This window comes from Gymnodraco acuticeps, unplaced genomic scaffold (assembly GCF_902827175.1).
Source record: "Gymnodraco acuticeps unplaced genomic scaffold, fGymAcu1.1, whole genome shotgun sequence".
Lineage (NCBI taxonomy): Eukaryota > Metazoa > Chordata > Actinopteri > Perciformes > Bathydraconidae > Gymnodraco > Gymnodraco acuticeps.
The window spans coordinates 181,427-189,989 of record NW_022990138.1 but is presented as its reverse complement, the minus strand read 5'-3'; the positions used below and the strand labels follow the sequence as shown (position 1 = coordinate 189,989).

The window sequence follows — 8,563 nt, the reverse complement described above, 5'->3', positions numbered from 1 at the left end:
AGTCGAATTTAGTTATATAGCCCGTTAAAAATGAACCAGCTTCGTAGGACCGGAAATCCCAGAAGTTAGCTTGCTAAACGAAGCCCCTGGACTGTGACGTAAGAGTTTATTTTTCATCATGGCGATCTGGAATGACGGAACCGAAGACCAACTGATCAGCTTGATCCAGGAGAGGCCAGGGCTGCAGTCGAATAGTCCATTTAGCTTAGGAACCTTCCTAACGGAGTGAAATGACCCGGAAGTCCCTCAGTGGCAGCCATGATAAGTGCCGTTCAAATTCTCTAGAATGATAGGAAAGGAGGTTTGAAACTTCCTTTATAACCTCCTTTAGCTTAGGAACCACTGGACCTCCCTAACCGAAAGGAGAGGAGAAAAATGCTGCCCCACAATGCCTTGCAGCCGCAGCATTTGACGTCACACAACAGTCGGCCGTTCACGGAAACAATCGATTATGACGGAGAAATTATATCATGAAAGTTACGGTGCTTATTAAGCTTTTTAAAACGTATGTGGTAAGTTGCCAAAGTGCTTTGTTTTGAACGTTCATCAGTATTATAATCAAAAAGAGAAATATGAACGTTAGTTTTTACTGAAATTATCAAATAAAGTCAACATTTCACTGAGCTGTGTGGAGTTTGTTCAACTTTTAAAAGATGTTTGAATGGTGATGTACACAGTGATAGGTGTTGTGAGTTTCCATAGTTTCCCCACAGCAGCAGACGCACAAAATGACGTCCGCTGGCGCATCATAAACACGTCGGATAGTGAAAGTGCAGTCGGATTCTCTAAAGCACCGCAGTCTCTTCTCCTAAATCCTTTTGAATTCTCCTATCCACTATCCCTTAACCCCGTGACGTTTCACTCAGAGGTCAAGGAATAGGAGATAGGGTTAGAATTTAGGAGCTGATTTTTAAACTATCCGAACGCAACCCAGTTCTCCTGTTTATTAGACAGGCGCTTTACCATTAAGCCACAGCACCACGTTGTCAAATGTTGTTCTTCTCACTTACTGGGCTGAGTAGTGTTAATTTAGTTGACTACAAAAATGTTATCAGCCTGTAAAAATGCCATCAATAGCCATCACTCTTGCATTTTCTAAAGGTATCTGTTATTATAACCAAACCCTCTCCTATGCTCTAGCAGGTATGGCGACAAATGGCGGCCCGGGGGAACAGCAGAGTGCGGGTTGACAGGTGTCTGTGTTGACATTCCCCTTATTGTGCGTCAGCAGAGACAGGCTACAAGTGTCTTAGGTTCAAGTTAGATAACTAATGTCTGGGTTAGTGTTCATGACTTTATGTTTATGTCATCTTAATGGTTAATCTCAATGCACACACATTTTTCGTGCTTTCCAATAGGCTAGTTTCAAATAGTTGTATTCCACTTTTAAATAACCTGTTCAATACAAACATGCCACTTTAAAAATTAAATAACATTTCTGTGAACTGATATTTGTTTAGTGAGCTTATTAGAGGATGTTCCCTGAAAGATTGTAAAATGTCAATGAAGATGTCAGACTTCATTTGTTAATAATTACACACAATAGTCATAGGCCTACATGGAATTTGTGTGTGTGTGTTCCAAGTGAATCATACCATTAGTCGTTTTCAAGTACAAACTATACCAAACATTTACGATTGAATGTAATTGAACATGGTAACGATGAGAGCTTTATTATAGCTCTCGGCAACAAAGAGGCGCTGCTGGGAGTTGAACCCAGGATCTCCTGTTTACTAGACAGGCGCTTTACCGTTAAGCCACAGCACCACGTCTACGGCCGGTGCTCTTCTCATTTACTTTCCTGAAAAATATGACGAAATATGTTCGTCAACGGCTTTTTTTCCATGTTTAATACGAGACGATGTCGAGACGGCACCCACGTCAGTAAAAAATAACTGTAACGAAATCAACATGCAATATCGTTGACGAAATATTACGAGACGAAAATGTAGTTTACTAGATAAAAACGTTGCAAAAATCTCTCTTTACTTTCGTTGAAAGGAGGAGACGAAATATTATTAAAGATAACGTAACATCTCTGATAGTCCGTTTTTCTCCCAGCAGTTCCATTTCCGCTGCTGCGTCTGGGCAGCCGCTATGTGTGTGTGCTGCGCGCGGCGGTACATTTGAATTACACCGGGCCAGCGGCACACTGAACTATCAGGAAGACTCGGATCTACCTAACCTTATTTAACAGAAAATAAAATGGCAATAACAGGGCTTGGGAGCAGTGGTCGCGCAAAATGGTGGAATGAGCTCCCCATTGACATCAGGACAGCAGATAGCTTACACACCTTCCGGCGCAGACTGAAAACTCATCTCTTTCGACTCCTCTTCGAACGATAGAACTATTAACAAAGCACTTATATACTAATAAAGGGCTGGCTTATCTAAAGCCAGTTGAGTAGCACTTGAAATGTTTTTGCTATATGAAACCTGATGTACTTATATGATTCTGTTTTCCTCAAGTTTGTATTTTGTTGGTCGAACGCACTTATTGTAAGTCGCTTTGGATAAAAGCGTCAGCTAAATGTAATGTAATGTAATGTAATGACAACAACAGCTTAAAAAAAACTATTTCCCTCAAAGAAAAAAACAAACATGCCCTGTTGTCTCAAGAAAAAAGTGCAAAAGGAAACATCCATTGCCGTGTTGGCTCCCAGCTGGAAAAACGGAATGGGGTGGTTGGTTTCAGGTGCAGTTTTAGGTTGGTCGTATAGCTTTTGTTGCTACCTTTTTAAAACAAATGCAATATACCGGCAGCTCATTCAAGTCCGTATAAGGTTCGCCTTGTTGATTTGGCTTAATTCCAAAATATTCCCACACCGGAGATGTGGAATTAGGTTTTGCAACCAATTCCATTTAACTTTAAATTCCCCTCGAGTAAGTCACACGTTGTCTCCTGCTTGTCTCTATATTATTTATCTAAAACTCTGTGTCCTGACTAAGCGGCAAACTCTGGGGAAGAGCCGGGACGCCAATACGGAAGTGACACACACTGCAGTTCCAGTGGCGGCCGGCCCATAGGGGCGCTAGGGGCGCCGCCCCACCTCTTCCCACATACAAAAAAATATATTAAAAAATATATTAAATAAAAAATATATTTAAAAAAAAGAAATTGTTGAACAAGGTAAATATCATACAATTGGTATCAGTAAAATGTATAATCTACAATAAAATCTCATTTAAAATTGTGTTACGATGTCTAAAGTTACTGATAAGTCACATGTTTCCTGCCTGGCCTTGCCCGTGGCATTATTTTATCATTACCGGGCGGAGCCCCCGAGACAAACAGCAGCAACCAGCACGTTGCAACGAGGGCGCTCACGTTGGCGCCCACGTTGCTGACGTGCGTTGACGTGAGTTGACGTGAGTTGTTTTTTAGACTCGTGAGTGACCAAGGTGTTGGACGCAGTAGTTGGATGAGAATGGCTTTGTGTGCAGGTGGAGTCGCCGGAACTCGGGCCGGACCCAATTCCGTTCAAGAGCTAATCTCCAATCCTTTCGAAAGGAGAAGTTTGGGAGATAAACTGTTGCTTAAAGACCTTGGACCGGACCAACCCGATTTGTATATATCGCAGCAAGCTTGTGAAAAAGACAAAACGTATCAACGAGGCTTCTCACGTAGCTGGTACACCAGAAAGGCATGGCTAGCTGGATGCAAACAGGTAAATGCTGTCTTTTGTTTCCCATGCTTGCTCTTCAAACAGCCGGGGACAGATACGATCTGTTCAGAAACTAGACAAAAGTGAAACAAGTACAAACCACAGACTGTCTGTGTCATGGAGAATACAGTCGCTGGTTTATTTATGTCTGTATAGGCCGTTGTTGTGAGTGTGGACGGTCGGAGCTAACGTTAGCTTAGCCAAGCTCCATTTAGAAAACACGCATTTTAAAAGGGTTTTTCGCCTGTCGTCTGTCTGCAGACTTGTCAAAGCGTTAATTCATGGTTTTTACTAACCGGTATCAGTATGTTGTTACTTCGGCATCATTTTGAAACGTGTATTACAATTAAATCACGGTCAAATATGTTCATCTTGTTGTAGTTGTAGCCCCCTTGCCAGCGATTCTCTCTCTAGTTTAGCATGCTCAGCCCGACTCAGCCTGGTTGTTCCTGGCCCTAGAACCACGATTTTATGGGGCCAGAAAAACTGTGAATTAGGACCCGCTAGCCGGTACTAGGCCAAGTGGAAACACAACCAAAAACGGGCCCCGCACGGCTCGGCACGCTTAAAGCGAACTCCGCGCTGCACTGGAAACGCGCCATTACATCACCAGAAGTCCTAATTTAAGGGGTCATTTCTCCCCAAAAAAATGTTTTTACTCACTATATCAACAGCCCCACCAAAAATATTTTCCACCAGCCGCCACTGTGCAGTTCATATATTGGCCGATAGGGACTGACTGCAGAAAGGAGCAATTTCCATAGATCCCCATGTTAAAATGCCCAACTTTACAGCATAAAAAAACATGTTTCTACCCATGGATGCAATACATATTATTATGAATATAGTTAGATTCCACCTTCATGATTATGGATCTGTGAGTGAATTGTTTTCTAACACGACCTTTTTATTTATATTAGGTCTTAAAGTGTTTGCATAAATTAGGGCGTGATCACATTGAGTGACAGCTCTGTCAAGTGACTGCTGCTGCTAGCTTCTTGTCTCTCTGCTAGCTGCTCCGTGAAGCTACAGGCACTCTGCCTGCTCAGTTAATCCAGGGAACGCAACTTGACCCCGGCCGTGTTTGTTTGTTCTTCATGCTTATATATCGGACTATTGTGACTCTCTCTGCGGTTGAAACAGACGGTGCATGCATGCGGTTTTGCGGTAAGTGAAAATCGAGTACTTATTTATGTGTTAATGATTTTAATCAGCTACGTAATGAATGTTAAGGCTTGGGTTAGCGTGTAAGCGAGTGGTAGCTACATTGGTGCTTACGATGCTAATCGTAGCCTCCAAGTTAAAATCATAGACTGTATATATAAAGGTTAAAACGAAATAGACAAGTGTTAAACGTTAAGTGGGATAATACTGTTGAACAAACGGCTTCTGTTTGAGGTTGATAAAATAAGGTCATCCTTGTAACTTAGAGAGATATTTTATTATGTAGGTAGGAACTGTATGCATCGCTAAGGTTAATTTAAATTGGCTATGCTCAAGTATGTAGACAAGCTAATGTCGAAGTAGTGTATGTGAAATCAACCTCACAATAAGATGTATATTACAATTATTAATGTTGTAGAGGAAACTTCTGTGTAGCTATGCAGTGGGAGTCACCGACTCAGGAAGGAGACACGGGAAGAGCAGTAGCTTTGATGTCAAACACATGATGGTTTATTTGGAGTTAACGGCCGGAGGATTCACATCACAAGTCCAAGAGTCAGAGGTTCTGACTTCACGGTAGAGTTGCCACGTCAATTCTGGAGAGCCTCTCTCTTGCCAGCCCATCTAACTGGTTTCGCAGAGAGTAAACAACATATTTGAGAAGATAGCCTAAACAGTGTGGGAACACTGAGCTACTTGCCTCGGACACCTATGACCTCGAAGATTTCACCTTGGAGTCCACAAATACAGAGAAGGAAGTGTCCCAGTGTACCCACAACACAGACCATCTGTGACCCAGTATTGACCGGTCACAGAATGGGAATAATAACATTATTGGCTAAGCAGCCTGTGTCCTTAAAGAAGGTAAACAGACATCAAGGTTTGTCCTGTATGTTACATCTTGGCGTCTATGACAATTATTTCCATAACAGTCCTCTCTTTTTACATTTATGATAACCTAAAAACATTAGTCTAATAATAATTTGGTCAATAATTAACTCAATAGGCGTCTCCAGATTCGAGTGTGGTCTCACCTTACATTAAATACATCACAAAGTGGAATAAGATTGAAACATTCAATCACAATGATTGATACAGCCAATCATAATAGAAAAAATCATCTCTCATCAGTGTTTGATCATCTTTTGTCAAAAGCATAATAATGAACACACATAAAACACAGGTGCACAATGGCTAAATATTTGTTTTTAAACTAATATATTTTATCATTGACCATTAGTTAATTTCATTCATCAAACTATAAAATCAAAACCAGCTTGCCGCTTTAAAGATTTACTTCAAGGCAATCACTAGTCAAAAGCATTTTAAAACTCAGGATCGTAAGAGATCCAGCTACAAATGTACAGTTAGAGTATAGAATTCACACTGGTGATTTGATCAATCTGTAATCTGCAAAAGTGCAGTGTCCTCAATTTTAGGATTACTTTTACGTTTACTTAAATACGCTTTAGTCAAGAGTAAGGCACTTAGTGAAATCAATACATTCATTTTAGTCAAGTACATTGTTCAAAATCTGAAAAGGAAAAGTTAGGCAAATATTCAAAGACGTTTGTAAAAACCTGGAAAGGAAGGATTAAACATTTTTAAACCTTGAATTATTACATTTGTAAATGCTACCACTGATCTGTACCAAATTAAGTCTATCAATTATTCCTATTAGCCATACTTACCTGTGCTACTTATGGTACTTGGAAAGGATTCGTCTGTGTTTATCTAATGTTGAGAATATCAATTTCTTTAAATTATACTTCTCTAATTTGAGGATCGAATATGCTACATAATTGTTATATGAAATATTATAAATATTTGTTTTGGGCCAAAACTGAAATTAATCCAGTACTTGAAACATCATTGTAGGTCTTTCTATGCATGGATAATACATTAAAGAGTAGTGTTGTTAAGCCTGATTGCTGGATTCAAATCCACTAGAGTGCATGTACCTATCCAGAGGGGAGCCAGAACTTGATAGAGCTTGTCGCCGCACAACCAAACGTAATCTTGTGGCGAGCTAAACCCCACATCACTGGGCCAGGCCAGTTGTATTGCTCACGGTTGCGTTGTCGTTTTCCCAGGCGAGCCGTCATCACGAGGTGGGAATGCTCCATGGGGTGTGTGTGTATTCCTTCGGTCGATTTTGTGACACGGACAGTCAGACTCCGCACACCGGTAACACAAACGAGGAACCAGAGAGCATATGGAACCGCTCAGCTGGCACTCGCTTGTGACACCTTGTGTGTAGTGTGTTTTGGTGTATGTAGTGCAAGTGTGGTGCAAGTTGGTGATTAGGACACATCACTTGTTGTCATCTACTTTTGTTGGTGACTAGGACACATCACTTGTTGTCATCTACTTTTGTTGGTGACTAGGACACATCACTTGTTGTCATCTACTTCTGTTGGTGACTAGGACACATCACTTGTTGTCATCTACTTTTGTTGGTGACTAGGACCTTGCAGTGGCTGGCGTGGACCCACGTAGCTCTCTCTCTGACCCTTGGCCTTCAGAGCTGTCCTACTGTAGTTATTGGGTTAACACTTGATAGGGATGTTTTCCTGAGTGCAGACAACTCAAGGTAATGGATTAGCACATTATCATTTAAATACAAAAATAGGATAGGCCCCTCAGAATTATTTGGGAGCCTTCCTGAGACATGCACATGCATAAATGTAAGGTTTGTGTTAGTCATTTAACATGCAAGAATCATAAACTCATCAGTCCAAAGTAGAGAAATGTTATTGTAATTTAAAGGTGAGCTAGTTCCTGTGGATATCACCCCTTCTCAATGATTCTAAATGTTATATGAATTCACCATTACCGTTTGATAACATATTAGTTTATCAGAAATATTTTCCTCTTCCATAAAACAGGTTTGAGAAATAAATGTTCCAATATAAAATCAATTACTCAATATAATTGACTCTTCCCTCCCTTTTCTTACATATGTCACATATGAAATAATAACTTAGGAGTCTATTTAAGCATGGTGTAATCTATTACTCGAGAAGACTCAGTATCACCTGTGTGCAGCTTCCAAAAAAACAAACAATTGTGAGAAACATATATTATGCAGGAAATGCATACCTTTGTTAAAAAACAAAGCATATCTGATTTGGGAGGAAAAGCTTCATCCCCCTTAACATCTGAGTTATTACTGAAAGCATAGCATGAATGAGTGGGTGTCTGAGGGTGTTTTTACTGAGAAATGTCAAACACATTCAAAACCTTACATTTGAAAACAGGTTTGCATTCCTTCTCTTAAAATGACGTTATCATGGAAACAATAAAAGCTCATTGTTTTGATGTAGAATCTATCAATTGAATCGTTAGAGCAGAACAGAATGGTCGTATTGTAGCCTGAGTACCGTGCAGCCTTCAGTTTCACCAGGTGGAAACATTGTCCATATAATGTGAATACATGTAGAACTTAGAGGCTCCTGACATTAGGCCTATTTTAAAAATAGTAGGGGCTTTTAACAGCTTGCCAACCTACAGGCATCCTCTGCATAGCAGTATGAATAGCCTTAAAAAAAACAACCCACTCTGCGGTAACGAGAGTCATATTTCTGAACCAAATGCCCTAAGTTAAGCCGTTAGTCCCATCTGACTGACCCAAGGGTTGGTGCTGGTGTGACTGGGAGGCTTCCAGGTGTTCAAAGCGGATGTCAAGCTTTCAGTTCATGGCTTGGTGGGGGGAGTGGCCCACGTGAGACAGT

At 40.7% G+C, this 8,563-nt stretch overlaps 1 non-coding gene across 1 annotated transcript; it reads right to left on the bottom strand.

Moving 5' to 3' along the window:
- Positions 1 to 1,695: 1,695 nt before the first annotated feature.
- On the bottom strand, positions 1,696 to 1,767 carry trnat-agu. The gene has a single exon. It is a non-coding gene; the product is annotated as a tRNA-Thr (tRNA).
- Positions 1,768 to 8,563: the final 6,796 nt, after the last annotated feature.